The 24,507-nt window shown below is 36.9% G+C and overlaps 3 long non-coding RNA genes across 3 annotated transcripts in view; all 3 read right to left on the bottom strand.

Annotated features, from left to right (window-relative positions):
- The window catches only part of LOC134650357 (uncharacterized), a 483,167-nt gene that overhangs the window by 394,528 nt on the left and 64,132 nt on the right, over nucleotides 1-24,507 (bottom strand). The gene's annotated exons all lie outside the window — the stretch shown is intronic.
- The window catches only part of LOC134650355 (uncharacterized), a 355,978-nt gene that overhangs the window by 268,594 nt on the left and 62,877 nt on the right, over nucleotides 1-24,507 (bottom strand). The window lies entirely within an intron of this gene.
- LOC134650359 (uncharacterized) lies at nucleotides 4,090-4,524 on the bottom strand. The gene is made up of 2 exons (XR_010097037.1): nucleotides 4,423-4,524; nucleotides 4,090-4,140 (listed from the first exon to the last, which is right to left on the bottom strand). It is a non-coding gene; the product is annotated as an uncharacterized LOC134650359 (long non-coding RNA).

Below are 24,507 nucleotides of genomic sequence, written 5' to 3'. Positions count from 1 at the left end.
AATTTTGTTCGTTGTTCGAGAAAAACGCTAGTAGACGGAATAGTCACTATGACGGAATTAGCCACATTAACCACATCAATTAGAGCGAGTAGAAGTTTACATAGGCACAAAACTTTGTATTACAATTTTTAGCAACCAAAATTAGTACCAGACGTAGATAAGCATAATGTTACGTTTATGCCAAGTTTCATGTATTTTAAGCATGTTGTCGTTTTAAAATGAGAGATAGCATAAGCATGTTCCATCCTAGACTGCATCAGCATTTACCATCAGGTGAGATTTTGGTCAAATGCTTACCTATTCCCAATAATAATAAAAAATAGAGAGTAACTTCGATTGTATGGGAGAGCCTTTTCGCCGGGTTCGTGTGACTCTTAAAACAGTGTCAAAAAATCGTGTTGATAAAAGAGAAAAATCACCTGTTTTTGGAGCCAGTGACATGGTTCCACCAAGACCACCAGGTGGCTCAAGTGTAGCAAACACCAGTTTAACTGTACTCCTATTGCCACATACCGCTCTAGTTCATCTTTACAGTTAGTACCTAAAATGATGGTTTATTGTACACTAACGACCCGCCCCAGCTTCGCACGGGTTACACAAAACCTTAACAAATTATACACCTAAACCTTCCTCAAGAATCACTTTATAGTTTATTTATAGGTGACCGCCGCATGAAAATCCGTTTAGTAGTTTTTGAGTTTATCGTGAACACATACATACATAAAAACAGACAGACGCGGCGGAGGACTTTGTTTTATAAGAGCCCGTACCATGAGTCACTGACAGTGTCAAAACTGACATTTACGCTATCGTTTGCACTAATATGCGAGTACGAGCGAGATGTACAGAAAGTAAATTACGTTCTCGACGGCGTTTATGTCAGTGACAAACTGATGGTAGCCGTATAGGTGTAGATGGAAGTGAGCGAGCTACTTTTAAATTCATATTATGTATAATCAACCTAATGTGAGACCTAAAATGAATAAAGCTAAATAATAATATTATGTACATACATAATATAACTGCTATCACATTATATGGAGTTATCAACAAATGCATGAATAGCAATATGAAACTACACAGCAAAAAGGACCCTTGGTTTTTGTCCATTCGCATCAATGTGTCGCAAATCGCGTCGTAGCTCAGGTTAAGGTGGTGGATGTATTCATTCTCGTGTCCGTCACGACAAGCGGTTACAGCATCTATTATTAAAAAAAATTGTGTCATTTTTTTAATTTCCAAAAATATTTTAGGAACTAGCGACCGGCTGCGACTAGTTAACCGGCTTCGCACGGGTTAACAAATTATACATAAACCTTCCTCTTGAATCACTCTATCTATTAAAAATCCGTTGCGTAGTTTTAAAGATCTAAGCATACATAGGGACAGACAGACAGCGGGAAGTGACTTTGTTTTATACTACGTAGTGATATTAAAGAAAACATACTTAAGGCCCAAAAATACTTACGTGTAAATAATGTATCCAGTTCATCATTTATAAGGTTGAGTGTGGAATATATCTCTACTAGTAACAAACTCCAGTGCAATTGAAGAAATGTTATTGCGATGGCTTCGAAGCCATAGACAACGTACAAGCTGGAAACTAAAACTATTATATGTTCTAGTAAACGTTGATTATTACGTACATATTATTAAATTGTACAACGGGACATAATCGCGTAATTAAGTTTCAAGATTTACCTCCGACGTTTCGAGGATGGCGTTGTCCCTGTATTATTAAATAATAATGTGTAAAAATCGAAAGTTTATAAATCAGTGGATTACCTAAATGCGTTTTGTTCACGTGGATTTTGATATTTGCACTATACTTATACCTTACATTAACATATATACTTTCCACTCACTATTATTTTTCAAGTTTCCATAGTATGATAGCGCGCTGTAAGAGATATAATAGGATATAATTTGCCATATTATGTACGAAATTAGCAATACGTGTTTAACTTTGCTATATTCCACCCTATGATTTCCTTTAAGGTTGCTTTTAATCTGAAAAGATGAAACAAAAAGTAGGATTTATTAGTGTTTTTGCGAAACTGACCGACTGTTTTTTTCAGAATTTCATTTGTTTACTTTTATAATCTTAGCAATGTAGTCCCCAAACGTACGCGGTAGCGCTTTTATACTTATATACCTACATTTTCCAACTGTTGAAGCACCACGATGGTCTGCTTGAGTTGTCGCGGGGAACCCCACACACCGGCGCTATACTCGAGCATCAACAGGAACGACTCGGTGATGAACATGCCCGCATTAAGCAATGTAGTCCCCAAACGTACGTCGTACGCGGTAGCGCTTTTATACTTATATACCTACCTTTTCCAACTGTTGAAGCACCACGATGATCTGCTTGAGTTGTCGCGGGGAACCCCACACACCGGCGCTATACACGAGCATCAACAGGAACGACTCGGTGATGAACATGCCCGCATTAAGCAATGTAGTCCCCAAACGTACGCGGCAGCGCTTTTCCGACAGCATGTCGAGGGTTAATGCCGTTAGCATTAGAGAATCTGTAAGATTACAAACCTATTAATATAATCTTTAATAAAAAAAAAACCGACTTCTCTAACAACTAACCTAACCTAACGGCGCTTATACTTTATTGGGTAATATGTATATGACACCGTAAGATTGTGAACCCGTCAGTTTATAATCTAACGTAGGTTAGGTTAGGTTAGATTATAATCTCCCTACCGTCAGTTTATAATGTAACTAGCGAGATTATAATATGACGAGTGTTTACAATTTTACGGTAACATATACATTTTATGGTATGATATGGTAAGGTGGAGTAATGCATTGGACCTGCGGTGCGTATATATCGGTCATTGGCGTTCAAAAGGTTAATAATGCTCTAACGCCTACGAGTGTACCGTAAACATAATGCTGGGACGACTCACGAGTGATAAAGACGATCAGGCGCTGTAGTTTGGTCAATGTCGGCGACACGGCGAGCCACCAACCGCTGCGCGAACGCTTAAGCCGCGCCGGCACCGCGCATAGAACGCGCGACACCCGCAGTGTGATGCGCAGTAATTCGGGTACGAGAGCTTCTAAGTTTTAGAAGTGAACATTTTAAAAGTGAGACATTAATTATATTTACAATAAAGTAAATTATACTGGTAATCAGAACTAGAAAGGGTAAACACTGTTTCGTTACCTTCTAACTTACCCTCAACTTCGTTAATTGCTGTTCGTATTTCATGTAAATCTCTTTTCGCCATTGTATTTGCTTACACGCTGGCGTAACTAACAGAATCTATAGCGCATGTGTTTAACGGGCTCGATCACCTAGCTGACCCGCATTTACTTCGTTGATGTCAAATATGAAAATGTAAGTAAACACAAGCAAATACAAACACGATTATAACATACTTAGGAATATAAGTAGATAAATATCGAATAGATTGATCTAAATTTAATGTCTTACACTTTAAAGTTTAATGTGATCGATGTTCAAAACAAAATTGTATAGCTACAAAAACAACAAGGACTCAAACTTAGGTACTACATAAGGAGTTTCAGTTTCACATTAGTTTCTTAAAGACCTTAAAGATACACAGATTGAGGGTCGGTTGTAATAAAATAAACCGTCTGTCACCGTTAAGAGTCACACGAACCGACCCGGCTGGACTACCTGTAGCTGTCGTTTTAAAATGTGAGCGTAAATTCTGTTGTATTGACGGTTCGTGTGACTCTTAAAACCTTCGCTAAATTTTAACTGTATGGGAAATTTGACAGTACTAATTTGTGACGTTTATCAATCCGCTAATTGTGATTGGTGCAACTGGCCCTAAGTTTGCTACATCGAAGAGAAACATTTTAAGTGTCGCATTTATGATTAAGATATCTTATGACTGACACATTTGTGTTTACATTTTACCCAAAGGCACTCGCAATTTGAAATACAATGACTAAGATGGTAACGACGCCGCCGATTATCTGCAACAAGATGTAAAATTATTTTATTTTTAACCGACTTCAATTTTATAGAAGGAGGAGGTTCTGTATTCGGGTTAGGCTATTTTTTTTATTTTTTATTTTATTTTCGTTCACCGATTATTCCGACATCCGTGGTCCGATTTGAGTAATTCTTTTTTGTTTGAAAGGAGCTACCTCCAAGTTGGTCCCATATTAATTTGGTTCTGTTCTGATGATGGGATCCATGAGGAATTGAGGGAACTCCTCAATTTTTAATGGCACATGCATGGTGATTTGGGTGTTTTCTTAAGCAACTCGAGCATTTTCTCCCGAAAACCACCAATTTGATGAAGTAGACCTGATGATGATGATTGTTTTGATGATAATGATGATTTTTAAAAATGTAGTATGTTTAGCGATTAATCCGGCACCTGTGATCCGATTGGAGTAATACTTTTTTTGTTTGGAAGAAGTTACCTCCAAGGTGTTTCCGTATTATTTTTGGTTCTGGTCTGATGATGGAATCCATGAGGAATTGAGGGAACTCCTCAATTTTTAAAGGCACGTGTAAAGTGATTTCGGTGTTTCCTAAAGTTATTTTATTTATTTATTTATTTATTTTATTTATCGTATGGCATATCTATACATGTCACTGCGTTATAAATTTAAAATTTAAAGCTAGAGTTCTTAAAATCTGCTTTGTTGTCATTAACTATTCTGCTTAAGCATTCGGATTTTGCTTGACTTATACCTTCTATATTAAATGAACAGACACGGACAGAGGGCCCGATGTCTTTAGTCTGAGGGCGCTGGGGAGCGCCTCTTTGAGATTGTTTCCTGAGCATATTATTCGCAGTGACGATCAGCCGTGAGATTCAGAGAGAACAGTACAGCTGCCAAGTTTATTGCACTTTTAGCACCACCCAGGGGTCACGTGTAGGGTAGCGGTGGGTAACTTCCTACGGACGTGGTGCAATATCGACCCCCATTTTGTTTGGCATTGACATATTCGCTATTAACGTCTTCGTAACTTACTTTTTATGCATCTCGCTCGCACTAATATGCCAGTATGAGCGAGATGCAAAGAAAGTAAGTTACACACACGCTAGCGAATATATTAATGTCAAACTCGTGGTAAGCTGGTAAGGCTACTGATTGGGGGTTAGGGTTAGGGATTAAGGGGTCGGGGACTGGCGGTTGAAGGGCTGTTGCTTCAGGGTCGAGGGGTTCTTGGATCAGGGGTTGATGCGCTGTGAGGTTGAGTGATCGGGGGGGGTTGAGGGATTGGGTCAGTGGCGGGGCGGAGGATGGATTTAGTGTAGTGATAGTGACAGGAATTATAATTTCCCAGACGGACTCGAGAAAATTCCTGATTACATATTTATTAAAGTAATAGGTACACGAATTTAATGTTAAACATGATCTCGTTTTTCATTCATGCGTCGCGCTCTTAACAATGCGTTAAAACTAAAAATCGAAAAATAAAAACTTTTTACAAAAAAAAGAAAACCGACTTCAAAAAGGATGAAATAAAATATTATCCTTTTTGAAGTCTATGCGTTACCAACTGATATGTTTGAAGTCGGTGCCAAGCCAAGTAGTAACAATACCAGTCAAAAATAATCAGCTTTATGGCTATAAATCCCATTAGAACTGTACTAATAATAACCTGTGTAAGTAATTCTGTCTGCCTCTTTGTCGCCTTTTCATGGCTAAACAACTGAACTGCTTTAGGTGAAATTTGGCAAAAAGGTAAATTCCTTGAATTGTTTTATATTTTGAAATGTAGTCCTCTGGATAAGGGACGGGAAATAACTCAGTCGCAATCCCACACATTTGTAAGAAATGTTCTTTAAAAAATACGACGGCAAAAAATGCATTGGATTTACACTATGTGCCGACAAACATGGTACGGACTGCGCCAAGAAGGTTTGATCGTGTGTTCTTAGGTACAGTCGACGTCAAAGATATGTTTACACTTTTGCACGTTACTCCTTTGTAATAAGGCGAAACATATTTTTAACGTCAACTGTACCTACAGAAAGTACGTTCAGTGTCGTCGTGTAAGACAATCCAACGTACATCCTTATTGAATCGCACCAAAATCATGGTATGCAACAAAATTTGGCTTGGCACCGACTTCAAACATATCAGTTGGTAACGCATAGACTTCAAAAAGGATAATATTTTATTTTATCCTTTTTGAAGTCGGTTTTCTTTTTTTTTGTAAAAAGTTTTTATATAGACCATTTTTTCTTAAAAATAAAATATGTCTGACCTCTCAACTAGGTATTTATACTGTACAGAAGCAATTCACGGTCTTCCGAGGCTATTAAAGCCCATTAAGGCCAGCGCAGGGCTATAACCGCGAAAATCGAAGTTTGCAAATTGCGGGCATCTTTCTCTCTGATTACGCCTTCATTGGAATAAAAGATAAAGATCCCGCAATTTGCGAATTGCGGTTTTTTCGCGGTAGCCCCTCAGCCATCACATACACGATGAATAGCTACAGCTGAGTGAGATCGTAGCCGTAAGGGATTGTGCACAAATCACTCCCCCCTCCCCCCCCTTGGTGATATTTGGTGAGGTTTTTGGTTAACCCCCCCCCCCCCCTCCGGCCCCACATAACCTCGCGTGTATGTTTTAAGTTACGCGCTCCAAAATTTCGTAAAATAAGAGAAAGTCTCATGATGTGATAGGTATTTTTTCTTAGTTTCGGTCACTGTAGAAAAATACATGAGGTCTTTATACCCCCCCTCCCCCAACGTGATCTGTCGTGATTTTTTCGTAACCGCCTCCCCTATCGAACCTCGCGTGATTGGTGCCCAAGCCCTAACTCAGCGAGTCTGGTTGTCTTCCAAATTGCATTGAGACTTACCGATGCCACTAGCGGCCTCCTGACGGTGATAATGCCCATGGGCGCTATCCCTGCGTCGCGTAATTGCGCCTGCAGGATGAACAGCTCCAGTTGAGCCGAGTCGAATCCGCAGTGCTGATCCTCACCCTCCAGCCGGCCCAACAAGGAGCGAGTGCGGACCATCTAGAATTAAATACGAATCCAAAAAATACGTTTTAGTATACTTCACTTCGGAATATTTAAAAATCACATGCGGTGTGCACTGACTTGTTAGTTTCCGGCCTTCACCACCTTTTGTTTAATATATGACATCTATTTCAGTAAATACTTAAGAAAATTATTAGATTTGTTCCCAAAGTTGTGTACAATAAATACAATCATTTAACTAAGAAAAACGATTAAAATGGATAAGAGAATCAATATAAAAACTACAATTTTGCATACAAGAGTGGGCTCTTATAACAAAATAAAACAATAGGTACCTGATCCTGCAGTCGCTGGCATGGTTCCACAATAATCATTACGTCGGACAATGTCAGAAAAATTCTATTCATCTGGAATATGATATGGTGCGTGGTGAGTGAACCTATAAGGACACATAATAATATTAAACGTAGTAATTAGAGTCACTAACCCGCCGCCAAAAAGCCGCTCTCGTACAATCGGAGTTACGCTTTTTATAATTATATAACAATTTCTATCAAAGAAAACTATTACTGGACATAGATATATATAATAATATGATATTTCGAGTTAAATTCATGTCGTTTTAAAATTATAGCTGCTTTTTGGTGGCGGGTTCGTATGACTCTTAATCCTTTACCGCATACGAAGCCATATATGGCTGATATGATATTATTGATATTCAACTCTATTGACAGCTATTAAAGTTCAAATTTCAACAATTATTTTTTATTACATGCAGGGGTTAACAAACAGTACATCCAATTTTCGTACTGTTTGGGTTTCTAGACTGGCTGGATAGACAAGATTACTACTTATTCAATACGAGTATAAATGTATAAATACATTCGCGACGCAATATGCTCGCAAATTTTGTTACACTTAAAGTTTAACTTAAATACATACCAAAGGTCACTATCAAACTTTGTGGAATTATCAGTAATTCTAGGAATAAAAACATAAAGGAGACAAGTAGGAACGGCCCTTCGCTATCGTTAATGTCTTCCACCATGTGACATATCGTACCGTGGCATTGGTTCATGTAGTGTATACCTGAAATGTCATCAAGTATAGTCCGACAAGAAATTGTAGAAAATCATTGAGGGCGCCACTTCCTACGTGACTCTAATATTTTTGACGTAAAATGATTAAACATGACAACAATTTAGTATGATTATTTTAGTTCAATTTTATTTAATTTCTATATAAGTATGTCGCACTATAGTTTGTTGTTTTGTTTATTGTTAAACCAGTACTTAATACAATTCATTCAATTTTGAGTGAAAATAGCGGGCGACATTTTTACTTTAAAATTTTTGAGATTTCGGCTTACGACAGGCAATAGTTTATATTCAGCCAAATAATCAAAATATTTTTAGTGAATTATTGTTTTATCTAATACCTTTAAACGAGCAATTCTTGCATATTTATTTATTTATTTATTTATATGTATATATATTTTGGGGATTTCGGGAACGGCTCTAACGATTTCGATGAAATTTGCTACATGGGGTTTTTTGGGGGCGAAAAATCGATCTAGCTAGGTTTTATCTCTGGGAAAACGCGCATTTTCGAGTTTTTATATGTTTTCCGAGCAAAGCTCGGCCTCCCAGATATTAATATTTTATGTAGGTAGGTACACACCGTGTTTTTACTGAATAGATATACAGGCTCTAAGGCAAGTGTGTACACGCTCGTAGGGGCCTTATCAGATAAAATTAAATTATTGAGTACCTATCTCCGAAATTAAGTAATTCGAATAATACAAGTAACGAAAAAAAAAAACGCACGGTGTATAATAACAAATAAACATTTCGTTCGGTAGTGCCCCCGCCAAGACGAGCAAAGCGAAGCGCAAGGGCACTACCTACCTTTTCTCGAAGCGCTTCGTCGTTTTTTTGAACCCTCTTAACTTGGGTTTGGATTATACCAGATAAACAAAACTCTCGGGATATGATGTCAATAGTGGACTTATTAAGCATAAAATTTTTCAATTGCATAGCTCTTATACTTTAGATTTTATTAATGTCTAAAAAACCCCGATTTCGTCACTGACTCACTCACTCACTGTTGATCATCAAAACCTCTAGGGTACTTCCTGAAGTCCTAGGAAGCTGAAATTTGGTATGTGAGATAGTATTAGTCCACAAACAACAAAATAATTCAAAAACTTGAAATTATTAGCCCCTAAGGGGGTGCAAAGGGGGGTGGAATTTTGTATGGGAAATCGATAATCGCGGAACCGATTTAGTTGAAATTTGGTATGTAGATAGTTATTGTTATGGGGAAGGATATAAAATAGTTTCAACCCCAAAATCACCCCGTAAGGGTGAAAAGGGGCGGAAAAAGGTGTTAGGGGAAAAAGGGGGTTGATGTTTGTATGGGGAATCACTAAAAAGCAGATTGTATATAAAAGATGCCCCCAGGTACGTATTTCAGGATTTTTAATAGTAAATCACCCGCAACCCTTTCAATCAGAAGATTGTTATAGCAACTTACAAAAAGATGTGAAATCCCACCAAAAACATTTTCATGTAAAATGTTGCCAAGACGAAACCATAAGGCTCGCACTGACAAAAAGTTATCAGATTTCTTGTAGAGCCAAGCTTCTAACTCTACAGGCCCTACCTTCACAGACTCTACACCTTAGTCAAGATATGTGGCTTGGCCGTCTCGTCACATGGGCGTAAGGTGAAAAATGTATTCAGTATTCATTATTTTTTATTATAAAATAGTTCTTGTTATTTTTTATTATGAAACGGCCAAGCCACATATTTTGACTAAGGTGTAGAGTCTGTGAAGGTAGGGCCTGTAGAGTTAGAAGCTTGGCTCTACAAGAAATCTGATAACTTTTTGTCAGTGCGAGCCTTATGATTTCGTCTTGGCAACATTTTACATGAAAATGTTTTTGGTGGGATGTATTTTCCAATAAAAGTGTGGTACATTTGAAGCTTACATTAAGTTAATCGTGTAATAATGTTTTTTGTGCGTATAATAAATGTACCATTTGACATTAACTATAAGAACTATACTGTTGAAACTTGGTAAGTAGATGTATTCTGTGAACCGCATTAAGATTTTCACACAAAAATAGAAAAAAAACAATAAATTTTTGGGGTTCCCCATACTTCGAACTGAAACTCAAAAATTTTTTTTTCATCAAACCCATACGTGTGGGGTATCTATGGATAGGTCTTCAAAAATGATATTGTGGTTCCTAATATCATTTTTTTCTAAACTGAATAGTTTGCGCGAGAGACACTTCCAAAGTGGTAAAATGTGTGTCCCCCCCCCCTGTAACTTCTAAAATAAGAGAATGATAAAACTAAAAAAAATATATGATGTACATTACCATGTAAACTTCCACCGAAAATTGGTTTGAACGAGATCTAGTAAGTAGTTTTTTTTTATACGTCATAAATCGCCTAAATACGGAACCCTTCATGGGCGAGTCCGACTCGCACTTGGCCGCTTTTTTTTTAATTTACATATTAAGAACGTAAGAAGTACACGTAAGAAGTACAAGGTTAAAAAATTCAAAAAAAGGAAAAGTAAAAAGCACTAGTTTGCCAAAACCAACTATGCGAACGCTAAACAGGCACATAAAATATCACTTTTTGACCATGTATTGAAAAGTAGGTAGGTAGGTACTGTTTGAAATACACACCTTTCACACAGTGATCGAAAATATTGGCTTTTTGAGGTTTCAATTCCTTCAGGTGCAATTTCAGTTTAATATCCTTCGAAATTGGCATCGGAGCTGTAAAATAATGGTCTTTTATTCCTCTGAAATTAACCGAAAAACGGCCTTTTCTTGCTAGGAGGGATCAAAGTGGAACTTTTCTGCCCTGTTAGGATGGATCAAAGTGTCACAAGCAAAAGGGAGTATAGTCACCTGCAATGATAATATGTCACTCTTCGAAAGCTGCAAAAATATGTGACACGCTGTTATTGCTCTACAAATAACACACAATAGGGTATTTGACAATTTTTTATGAATGGTATCAGTCGATCAGGTTTGTTTTGTCAGTCTATCGGTATTCTACAGGTTGCACTTCGGGGAGTGTGCTCAAGAGCTACACGAGCTTATTCCACCGTCCCCATTCTACCGGCCGGTTTCCATCCTTACTTGGTAGATATTCCACCAATTCGCACGAAGCGCTTTGCTTCCTCGTTTCTTATGCGCACTGCCAAGGAATGTAATTCCTTGTCGGCGTCTATATTTCCGAGCACATATAACCCGGCAACCTTCAAATCAAGGGTGAACAGGCACCTTCTGGGCAGGCTCGCTCCATCGTAGGCCACGTCTTCGCCTCGGCTAGTGGCCATGAGTAAGCCCATTTATAATATAAAAAAAATGGTTGCTATACAATATTTTTTTAAATAAAATGTAAGGAATCGAATGGTATCATTATTTTTTCCTATTTGGAAATTATTATTTTTTAAACTTTAAGGTCTTGTGTTTTTTTATTATTCTCATATATTTTTTAAATTTCCAATGCATTGTGATAAATTGCTCATTTTCTATTTAACTAGATTTAGTTATAAAATTCAACATGTGACAAATACCCTATTGACACAATCGTTTTTTCTATCGGAGCTATATATATATACATATGATTTTAGGTAGGTAGGTTGGTTAGGTACCTAATATTTCTTGCTTCTTACCTGTTAACGGATACTCCAGTTGATCGTTGAGTAAAGTTAGTGCGTAGGTTATTTCAAATATGACAGCGCTGATTATTAGTCGAATCAAAGATCCCATCGTAATAACATAAAAGAATATGTTTAAAAAACAGGGCAATACCACTGTAAACAGAAAAAAATTGTTAAGTATAGTTAACTTCACCAATTTCCAATAGTAATTAACTGTTGATATTTTTTAATTAATGGAAAAAAAAACAACTTACTGTCAACTTCATCATTTATAATAAGTTCCGCCAAGTGCCACAAGAAACCAGCACCAAAATACAGTACAAATTGCCATAATATGTATCCAATTATTAAGTAGTTAGATACTTTAGAATAGTTTTTGATAGAAACGAAATAAATATTGCAGCTTATCTAGAAAGTAAATCAAAATAAACGGTATAGGTCTTGGAGGATATAATCAAACGGAGACGCCATGTCTGTAATTTTCTGTACAAAACAGTCTGCCGATTTTTGCGGGGGAGGGGAACGTCAAATGTATGCGTAACGTAAAAATAGCCATGTCAGATAAACGTCAGTCCATACATTGTGTATGACCATTGGCCGCCTATTTTCGACAGAGGGGAAAGCCTGTTAATGGCTACTCCGTTTAGTTGTATCCTCCAAGGTATAGGTATCTGAACAGTTATAACAAGGACATATTGTGAATATGTACAACCGTGAAGTAATCCTACTTTGCTCCAAATAATGCTTCAAATTAAGGATATTACAATTTTCTTTTAAACTATTCATTATTAAAATATATTCAGATGTACAGTAGCCGTACCATAAGTTGGCATTTGACATAATAGGTTAGCTGCTGCGTTAACCCGATCGCATTGATGGCACCAATACATTAGTGCGAGCGAGAAGAGGTAAAGCTTTTATAACTACTTTTTTGAACCCTCACAACTTGGGTTGAATTATACAAGATAAATAAAATTCTCGGGGTAAGATGTCAATAGTGGACTTATTAAACATATGCATATTTCTTATACCTTAGATTTTATTGATATCTTAAAAACCTCGATTTCACTTTTTATTTATTTTAGATTATGGTCAATGTGGCTAATTCAGTCACAGGGCCTAAAACACATTCGCTTTTAATTGGTGAAACTAAAAGCAATCGCTGCTTTGTCGATGAATTTATCAATTTTTTTCTTTTTTCGAGAAAAACGCTAATGGACGGAATTAGCGTTTTTCTCGAAAAAAGAAAAAAATTGATAAATTCATCGACAAAGCAGCGATTGCTTTTAGTTTCACCAATTAAAAGCGAATGTGTTTTTTCCTACGATTGAAAATCAAAGAAATATACTTACGCTCGTGGACGGAATAGTCCCTATCACGGCATTAGCCACATATAATTTTACCCACAGGGAAGCAAAGTAGGACCATTTTTCGGAACTTTATACTTGCACTCAGTGGTTTACCTTTTGCATTCGACGAAGTAGATTTACTAGTAGTTTCAGCTTGTCCCGAAGAGTCCAAACACCAAGCACGTATGTAAGCATCACGAGGAAATAGTCCACGCCACTAACGATTTTCCCGAAACTTAATGTGGCGATTAGATTATTAAAATTTTTGCCAATGAGAAATATGCTAAAGTTAGGAAAGATATGCCTGAAAATGTTTCGATTTATTAGTAGAGTTAATATATACTACAGTATTATATTATATATACTAATATATACTATAGTACCTAATACTTAACCGCTTCAATTCCCAAGAAACCAAACTTTTGTCTTTTCGATCTATAAAGATGTTATGTATAAACCTACACTAATCCTCCCCTACCACCTATTAATTAAGTAATCAAAATGAAGTCGATATGGGAACCGCTGAATCTAGTAATCTATAAATCTACCGAGGGAAGGGCTAAATCTACCACAATTTCAAGACAAGGAAAACTACGTTAATTTTTAAACCACGATGAAAACCCCCTCCGTGTTTTACTGTGTATTTTTCCGCCATTTGTCGGCGGCCTACATAAGTGCCTGCGAATCACATAATTATGATTTACAACTGAGCTCACAGATCACGACGGCGATCAGGCGCTGTAGTTTAGCGAGTGTCGGCGACACGGAGAGCCTCCAGCTGGTGCGCTCGCGTCGCACGCGCACCGGCGCCGCGCCCAGCAAGCGCGCAAGCCATAGCGCGACACGTAGCGGTGGCGGTACTAATGCCTCTGTATTATTTAAATCAAGATCTAAATAATCATTTATGGTGTTATTCATTAACGGCTGCTTACTTAATCAGTTGATGATCATCGTTTGTCCCTACCTGTCGTTATGCCATAGAGAGGGACAAACGATGATCATCAGCTGATTAATTAAGCAAACGTTTATGAATAACATAAAAAACTGACGTCACATAACAGTTTGAAATTTCCTTAAATCATCCATGAACATAGTCTTATAACAATCATAATTAGCCCTAAACGCCTGATCTACATCTGCTCAAAGCCAGGACCATTTAATAACAATAATAACTATCTGAATAGACGTCCCGGGCCGTTACTGACGTATGGTTGTGATATGTCCATATCCATAACCGTTTTATAACACGAAAGTACTACTATCTGAACAGACCTGTTCTCAAGCACATTTATTGATTGATTTGTTAATGAAAATACAGGTTCCAGGTGTTCCCTCATTTCCTCATTTATCCCATGTTTAGAACTAGATTTTCAAGGAGTATTGAAAGAGTTCAATTGTATATTGTAACACCACCTTCCTTCTCTCATTTTTACAGGGCGTTCAAGCTTAACGTAACCGTATAACCATCTTCTTTTGTATCTTGGGTACATATTATTATGTCTATGAGTTATGATTAGCCAAGCCAAGTGGCAATTGTTTATAAAACAAGACCGAAGTGATCCCATTAAGTGTTCCGTGAACAAAGTTTTGTACGGAATACTAAATTGTCGATATACCATTGTTTTGTATGTAGGTATTGTCATCTTGTTCTGATCTCGTCTCCGATGTTCTTTGTTTAAATTTGTTATCATTATTGTCAACACTATCTTACCTCCATCTTCATCACTTGGACACTCGGATACTATACTTTTTTTTGACATATTTGACAATTCTTAGCTAGGTTTTTAAGAAAATGAGTACCACCTTCTGTGAAGGTTTACCCACTCTCCTTTTATAAAAAAGAATGCCATTGTAGCTTCAAAAAGTAATTTGAACGTAAGTAACCAAAATAATGTGTTTATTCAGTAGGTATGTTGCTTTGATTGATGACCGTAAATAATCGTTATTTTGAAATTACGTCAGTATAAGAAATCAAATATTTCCTTGGATAAGTCATCGGGTTGATTCAAATTATTCAAATAAAAACAAACTTTAGTCCGTTTTGTACCTAAACGATAATGATGTAAGGTTCAAAAGTTTCCCTTACTTACATATCATTATCTTTGAACTGTTTGGATTTTATTTCCAGAATCCGTTAACAGAAAAACCAACTTTGTAGTAATAATTGTCTTTATTTCGTCAATATGTTTTAATCGAGATCAATAGTCACATTTAAAGATAAAATGAAGCCTTTTAATGTCTCTAAATGATATCTATATTTCGATTTAGAATACTACAATTATTACAGTAATCATACAAGGTCAGACAGTTTTCTAAACTGAACTATTATAATTAAAGAAGTAGCTACAGCACCAACCATCTGGAATAAAAAGAGGTAAATAATATTAATTGAGTCCTGATCTGACGTTAAAATAGTGAAACGAGGGGGGTAAGTAAAATTTTGAAAACGAGGTCTGTAGAATTCACGACAGCCGTGGGCTAAAATACCATGCTTACTGCGCAAGTGTGATGAAAAATAATATGTCGAGTTAGCATATAATCTTTGAAAAATAACCGCACTTGTCAGGACATTACAAACATAATGCTTATTTTTAATACTAAATAGGAGTTCTTCCTGTAAAATACAGGAAATTTGTCATGTTAGCCGGGGATAAATATATACACAACTTTGGGAACAAATCAAATAATTTTATTAAATATCCTTCATTACTGGAGGGCTTCGTCCCATTTTGGAAATCGATAAAAAAACCGCATCACCCTTTAATAGAGTCTGTTCAGAAAGAGAAAATATATTGGGCCCCATACATTCCACGACTCTTTTCTTTCCGCACATGCTCTACGCAGTGTTGGAAAATAAAAAAGACATACTCATTATATTTTTTTGGAATAATCTATCAAAATCATTTTCAACACGTTCGCTGCCGCATCGAGGGAATTCGGCCCCTCCAAGTACTTGCCGCTGAAAAAGTGATAATGTTTACCATATGTTTCGATTTAGTCTACTAACCGAGGCTATAAGAGGTCTCGCAATGTGGAACATGCCCATCGGTGCTAATGCAGCATCCTGCATCAGCACCTGCAGCAGGAGTGGCTCGAGGTGTGCCATGTTCATGTCCCAACGCCCCAGCTCGCCTGCCAACTTGCAAACTATGCGGCGGGTTCGGTGTTGCTAAAAAATACAGCAAGATAAGAATAGTTATTTTCGATACAATTGCGAAAAAGAGGAAATTCGAAGCGAGTGGCGATAAATTAAAACACGACCGAAGGGAGTGTTTTAAATCGACACGAGTTGCGAATTACCTATTCGCACGTGTATCGAACAACGTTTTACAGTACATATGGCACTTTAAAGTTTCGACATCGCACGAAAAGTGCTATTTTACGCACTAGTGCGGAAAAGTAGCCCCATATGTACTGTAAATACATTTTTTCTACTCGTCGACTGCAATGCTTGAATTAAGACTTCGTATACCAAAGTGAAATCGCATACTTTTTTCACTATGGGACCCCAACTCAACTATAATATTTATTTCGATACAGTTCAGTCAACTATAATATTCATTTCGATACCGTTTAGTCAACTATAATATTAATTTCGATACAGTTTAGTCAACTATAATGAAATTTACCAATCGAAAGCGCGGAGCAAGTACCAGGGCCTCATGAGTTACGAGAAGGTGTCGTTGACTAACCGGCCGGGGGCGCGGGGCGCGGGGGCCGGGTCGCGTACAAGTATGAAGGTATCGCGGCTGCTCGCGCATCTTATCTGTATACTTTTGTTTTTTTTACCTACATATATGATTCTTCTACTAGTTTTAAGTATTTTTTTTGTTGACTCGTAGAAAAAGTATTGTATAAGTACAATAGTGATATAATCAAGCTTTTCCATCTCATACCTTTACTTAGGCAACTCAGCAAGCTTCGTTGCCTAAACACGGTACTCGACTGAAAAGCTCTCAATTATATCACGATTGTATAAAATACTAATTCGTTTCACTCCATTTTTTGTGTTTCACTCCATTCCATAGCCGCCATATTTCAATGTACCTAGGTATATTTTCATTCAGCTTTTTCCCACTTAGCCCTCGTTATGCTACCCATGTACAAATCTTATACCTTTAAACGAGCAATTCTTGTTTATTTATTTATTTATTTATATATATATTTTTCGGGGATCTCGGAAACGGCTCTAACGATTTCCATGAAATTTGCTATATGGGGGTTTACGGGGGCGAAAAATCGATCTAGCTAGGTCTTATTTCTGGGAAAACGCTTATTTTTGAGTTTTTATATGTTTTCCGAGCAAAGCCCGCTCTCCCAAATATTTATGTATATAATATGTAATATTTAAGAGCCACATGAACCCGCCGACAAAAAGACACTACCATACAATCGGAGACACGCTCTCATTTAAATACGATATGCTTAAATTACATGAAACTTGGCATGATCTTTTACGTAACTATACCTATGAGAAAATAGAGCTTTGTATGTAAAACTTCTATTCGCTCTAATTTATTTTTATTACAGTTTCTAGCAACAAAAACTAGTACCAATGTAACAAAAGATATATCGTCAGGTGACAAGCAAAAGTCACTAATTACTATTGTAGCAAGACAAAATAACATTAGTACTCGCGAGGCGCGCGGATCCGAATACTTTCTCGCTCGCACACTACTACTTGTTGCGCTCAGCGGACCGACCGAGCTAGGGTTTGCTCCCGGGAAATACCGGTACCGAAAGTACCGGGAATTCCCGGGATTTAGAGCCAAGCAAAGAACCGGGATTTCAAAATTAAAATCCCGGTACTCCCGGGATTTTCGGGACTAAAATTTCCGGTACAATATTTGACTGCTTTCTGTTACTTAGCATGAAATATCATGTTTTATAAAGAAAATAAATATATTTTATCAATTTAAGGCTGATGGTAATACTTTTACTTGGCTGGCTTGGCTTGGCTTACCACTACATTAAAATAAATTAAAAAAGTCAATGGGTTTGACAATGCCGACAATATAAAATTGCGTAATTTGATACTTTAAGGGCATAAATGTTTTTACGATAAATAATTTTATACGAACAATTAGTTATTTCATATTTGTATACTAACTAGAAGCAAAAATAGAGACAATTTTGTAATTAATAAAATACTACTTTTAATTCAAATTCAAACACGGTATAAGAAACTCACATAATTATGATAATGATATTTTAAATTAATTAATAATTCTGGCTGAATAATTTCTTGATTTGTCGTATTGATAGTTCTGTTATTAATAATAGCCCAAGCAGCCGAAGGTTCACAGCCCATTTTGAACGCATGCGAAAATTATCATTTTCTTTATCCTTTTTCACAAAACGTCTTACATAGTTATTAAAAAAAAATGATGATATTACTGAGCCACAATTCAGTTTTTGCCAATCAACGAAGATAGTAGAAATATCATGTAGTTTAGGAAAAAAAAAAAACAAATTATATTAATGATTGTGTGACTTAAAGACACATATTATGGTTCAAAAGAAGTGTGTACCTTCACTGTGCTACTTTTTAGGGTTCCGTAGTCAAATGGCAAAAAACGGAACCCTTATAGATTCGTCATGTCTGTCTGTCTGTCTGTCCGTCCGTCTGTCCGTCTGTCTGTCCGTCCGTATGTCACAGCCACTTTTCTCCGAAACTATAAGAACTATACTGTTGAAACTTGGTAAGTAGATGTATTCTGTGAACCACATTAAGATTTTCAGACAAAAATAGAAAAAAAAAACAATAAATTTTTGGGGTTCCCCATACTTCGAACTGAAACTCAAAAATATTTTTTTCATGGATATGGTCTATGGATAGGTCTTCAAAAATGATATTGAGGTTTCTAATATCATTTTTTTCTAAACTGAATAGTTTGCGCGAGAGACACTTCCAAAGTGGTAAAATGTGTGTCCCCCCCCTGTAACTTCTAAAATAAGAGAATGATAAAACTAAAAAAAATATATGATGTACATTACCATGTAAACTTCCACCGAAAATTGGTTTGAACGAGATCTAGTAAGTAGTTTTTTTTAATACGTCATAAATCGCCTAAATACGGAACCCTTCATGGGCGAGTCCGACTCGCACTTGGCCGCTTTTTAGGGTTCCGTAGCCAAATGGCAAAAAACGGAACCCTTATAGATTCGTCATGTCTGTCTGTCTGTCCGTCTGTCCGTCTGTCCGTCTGTCCGTCTGTCTGTCCGTCCGTATGTCACAGCCACTTTTCTCCGAAACTATAAGAACTATACTGTTGAAACTTGGTAAGTAGATGTATTCTGTGAACCGCATTAAGATTTTCAGACAAAAATAGAAAAATAACAATAAATTTTTGGGGTTCCCCATACTTCGAACTGAAACTCAAAATTTTTTTTTTCATCAGACCCATACGTGTGGGGTATCTATGGATAGGTCTTCAAAAATGATATTGAGGTTTCTAATATCATTTTTTTCTAAACTGAATAGTTTGCGCGAGAGACACTTCCAAAGTGGTAAAATGTGTGTCCCCCCCCTGTAACTTCTAAAATAAGAGAATGATAAAACTAAAAAAAATATATGATGTACATTAGCATGTAAACTTCCACCGAAAATTGGTTTGAACGAGATCTAGTAAGTAGTTTTTTTTTAATACGTCATAAATCGCCTAAATACGGAACCCTTCATGGGCGAGTCCGACTCGCACTTGGCCGCTTTTTATTGTTTTAAGAAAGATTCGTGGTCGTTTAACGCTTTTTTTTTTACTGAAAATTGATGTGAAAACTGATTTTTGAAGGCAGTCCCGAAAGTACCGAAAATACCGGGAAATCCCGGTTCCATTTTTGCCCGGTACCGAAAATCCCGGTTCTTTTAAACAGTACCGGTTCTGCAAACCCTAGACCGAGCCGAGCGCGCGCGAAGATCTCCGAGCGGCACGCGGCACTGTATAAAAGGCGCGGCGCGGCCGCCGATAATCATTCGTTAGCTAGCGGTCTAGCTTGGGAGACGGCCTCTGCTATCCTCAAGGTGAACCAATAAATGAGCACGGGTTGTGAACGTCGCTACGTACCGCCCTAAGCTTCATCCTCGGTTGACCTTTAGTCTATGCAGTGGACATCCCCTGAGGGATCGAGCAAGGAGTGAGAACGCCACAGCGTACCACTTTCCGCTCATACGTCATATGTTTTGTAGCTAGGTACTTCACTTGTATAACTTGATATTGTTCTATTATAAGTTACAACCAATAAATCACTAGTTCCCAATCGGCGTCTCATTCCATTCCTACACTATAAAATATTTAAACAAAAATCAACCTTCTTTTCGTACTAATATGGTTCACTATGGCTATGAACTTGTGGTGGTACTTAGTGACTTTTGCTTGTCACCTGCTGACGATATGTAACGTTACTTGAATATTAATGCCAAATTTTAAAAATTTGGTAATATGGCTCCATCGATACTGTCGATGATTTCGCCAACGTCAAAGTGGATCCCACGTGGGATCGAATTAATATTATTTGTAATAAATAAACTTCAGACAGTGTACGGTATATAAAACTAAGTATAAAATTATGGCCTCTAGGGCTCTAGCCAGCCACGGTTAGAGGTAGAAATACCAAATGCTCGTAGAGCACGACGTTGTTCGGTTGTATTATGAGGTCTTGTAAGGCGATAGCTGGACTTTACAAGGGCCACGTTTACCTGGCGTTGACGCTAGAATGGTGATTAAACTCGTATCAACATTAATAAAATTCTTCATTATCCGCACATTTCCATATTAGTTTACTGTATAATAAGCTATCATGATTACACTTTAAACAACATTAATGGACAAAAACAAAGAAATTAATCACGACCCGATGTCACCAAGATGGCGGTCGACAAGAAGCTCTAAATCCAACTCATACCTGTTGATGTAGTCGATGACTTGGTTCGACGACTGTCAGCAACTGGCAAAGGTGAAATAAGCCCCAAACTACCTGCCGCACCATGCCTCTCAAATCCTTGGAATCTTAGAAGTACAAATATTTCACCTCATTGAAGTATTAGACAAGGAAGAATTATGTGACTAGGTACTTATTACAGATGGGTAAGGTGAAAAAGGTTCACTCAGTCTAGGCATGAACTATATCTAATACCTTTAAACGAGCAATTCTTGTTTATTTATATATATATATATATATATATATATATATATATATATATTTCGGGGATCTCGGAAACGGCTCTAACGATTTCGATGAAATTTGGTATATAGGGCTTTTCGGGGGCGAAAAATCGATCTAGCTAGGTCTTATCTCTGGGAAAACGCGCATTTCCGAGTTATTATATGTTTTCCGAGCGAAGCTCGGTCACCCAGATATTGGATCCTATTTATGGCAAGTAGGTAGTAGGTACCTACTTAATTGATTAGTTTTGCCACAAGTCACCGATGTTTATACAGTGAAACCTGGTTAAGTGGGACCTGGATAAGTGAGAAACCTCTATAGCTGGGACTCATGGTGCGGTCCCGACACTTTAGCACTGAATTACCTCTGTTAGTGAGAAAAATCGAACCTCTATAACTGGGATTAGTTCTTGTGATTTTATAGTCACATTTACCTCTACAATTGAGACAGAGAGTGTATTTTACCTCTTTTACTGAGACTATATTTAAGATCACATTTTCCTAATTGTTTTTTTAGAATTTAATAGGAATTGACCTCTGTATCTGAGATAACGTCAATCTATGACCTCTCTAACTTGGACTTTATTGATCAATTTCCGTATTCTTACCTACTAAATCTTAGTCTATCCACAAATTCCGCATTTTTTGCTTAATTATGTCTAAACGACTTCAAGTTTCATTTAGGTACTTTATGTAGTTAAAACTATCGAAACGAAATCTGAAATCTTGGTAGTAACACGAATAAACAAATTTTCATTTAATAAATTTCTAAGACGCAATGAAGTCCGTATCAAATTTAATAAAAAATAAATTAACACTAACATTAATATGATCAAATTCAAAAGATCAAATTTTTAGTTAGGATATCCACAACGCAGGCTTCGTCAGGTGGCCACAAATACAAATCCGCAACATGCTTCGTCCCAACCAAACCAATGATGATATCCGCAACAGGCTTCGTCATTTTTAAACAATAATGCAAAGCTAAACAAAACAATTGTCACGAATCGTATAAATTTAATTGAAAAAATATATCCTTTGGAGAATCATTCAAAATAAATTCAAAGAAATATTTAAACATATTTAAAAAATATTTAGGGTCAAGGATTATTTAACCTTATTTATTTTTAAAGATAATTACAAAATACCTTATTAACCACCTCTATAACTGAAATATATCCTCTATTCTCACCTCTATTAGTGGGACCCTCTGTAAATGAGACAGAAATTTATTTGTACCTGGCTAACTGAGAGCCTGGGTAAGTGGAATACCTCTTTAAGTGAGACAAATCTGCTCGTCCCTTGAGATCTCACATATCCAGGTTTCACTGTATATAGTTAATACGTAAGTTATACGTAGTTAATACGTAAAAATCCGATTTTGGAGTTAATAGGCATTAAAAATAACTTTAAGTCATAAAAAGGATCCTGATAATTGATAACATCCTCCTTTCTTTAAAGTCGGATCAAAAGTTTAAAAAATATGATGTCGCGGCAATCTCATCATAATATAGGTACAGTACGCATGATACAATTCTGGATAGGTAGGTGGGTTAACTTTAGGAAGGGTAAGTAATTTTATCAGGGATAAGTGATTAAAATCATTGTACATACCCATAGCTACCAGAAAATTGCAAGGAGTTAGAAATGAGCGCAGAAATATCAGCATGATCATAATGAGCAGAAAAATACCGTTGTCCTCGTCTACCTTCTGGACTATGCCACATATTTCTTCGTAGCAATCACTGAGATGACAAATACTTGCTCTTGGATGCACATTAGTAAGACCTGAGAGTTGTACAAAAATAAGTTTTTGGCAAAAATTACATTTTTGGTACAAGCTTACCGATTTACATGCAAAATTTCAGCTCAATCGGAAACTGGGAAGTGGATCAAATTTAACTTGCAAGATTTGATTACAGACCGACAAACAGACAGACAGCGGGACAGACCAGCTATCATGGTCGTATTTTTATCACCTGTCATGCTATGCGTCACTTTCGCACTTACATATTTGTTAGAACGTGACAGCCATGGTGACAAATGATAAAGAGCCGGCCATCATAGCCCTACAGGTTTAATAAAGGCTAAGCGGCTAAATAAAAGCTTGTAAAATACGTTCAGATCCTATTAGATGATGTATCTTCATTAAAATAGTGCACGCTGAAAAAGTATTGAAATCATTTAACTATTTAACATAAGAATTAACGCATTAACTATGCGAAAAAAGCTTGTTAGTACCTACTTAAGAATGACTCACCATAGACCGGGCCGTTTCCGGGCCGGAGCTTCCGGCACTTCATTTTCTATGGAAACCATCACGTGATCACCTGTCATCTGTCATAGAAAAGTAAGTACCGGAAGCTCCGGCCCGGACACGGCCCTGTCTAACGTGAGTCATCCTTTATAGTTCTCAGTCCAGTACAGAAAATTATACATATATCTGGGCTGGGCTGCTTGGGCTCATAGAGATAATAATTATGTAATAAACAAAAACATACCTACGAGTAGGACAAATAATTTCCCCAGAAAACCAGAATGAGAGAGAAACAGAAAACAGAGTGTGTATTGCATGGAAAAAATACTGGTCATCGAAAGAGATGATGAATATGTATTATGTATTAACACGTTCACAGTCCAGTGCCCCATATATGGATCACGAAAAACTATCTCCACACGTCCGTCCTCCACTTATGGGTCACTATTGCCGACCAGGTACGCACTCTAATCAGTATAATTTTAGGTATGTTTATTTTTGTTTACGGATAGGATAATTAATATGTTTTGTAAGGAATGTACATTTGATTGCTAACTAAATTGTTAGTTTAGGTAGTTTACCTGGTAGTTTCTTATAGTGACCCATATGTGGAGCATGGACGTGTGATGAAAGTAAGTTGCATGGACGTACGGGGAAATCGAAATATTTTGTATGGGGACTGTGAACGTGTTAAATATTGCTCGGAATCTTTTTTATGGCGCCTCCTGTTTGCAGTTTCTTACCATAAACAATTAGATTCTCCACCTGGCTCAGCTTAAAAACTAAATACTAAATTGCATTACCTTCTAACGAGGATGTTTTCATATTAACTCTATTGGTTTTCATGTTTTGCCTAATGTGTGATATATTAGTAACAGTAGATGCTGAAAAATAAAATACATATTCGCTATAAACAAAATCTAAATCCATTAACAATTCCATACTTTCTTTCTAAAATCTTTGCGTTTTTACGCAAATGTTATATTACGTTTTTTACTTTAACGTATTCACTGCCAACGTTTTCGTAGAGATAACTGACCCCCCTGCATAGAAATTTGTTTGCAGGGGGGGTGAGTTATCCTTGCAGCTTTCCGTACA

This window comes from Cydia amplana, chromosome 8 (assembly GCF_948474715.1).
Source record: "Cydia amplana chromosome 8, ilCydAmpl1.1, whole genome shotgun sequence".
In the NCBI taxonomy this organism is placed as follows: domain Eukaryota; kingdom Metazoa; phylum Arthropoda; class Insecta; order Lepidoptera; family Tortricidae; genus Cydia; species Cydia amplana.
The sequence above is the reverse complement of the archived record's forward strand: the minus strand, read 5'-3'. Positions and strand labels throughout refer to the sequence as shown.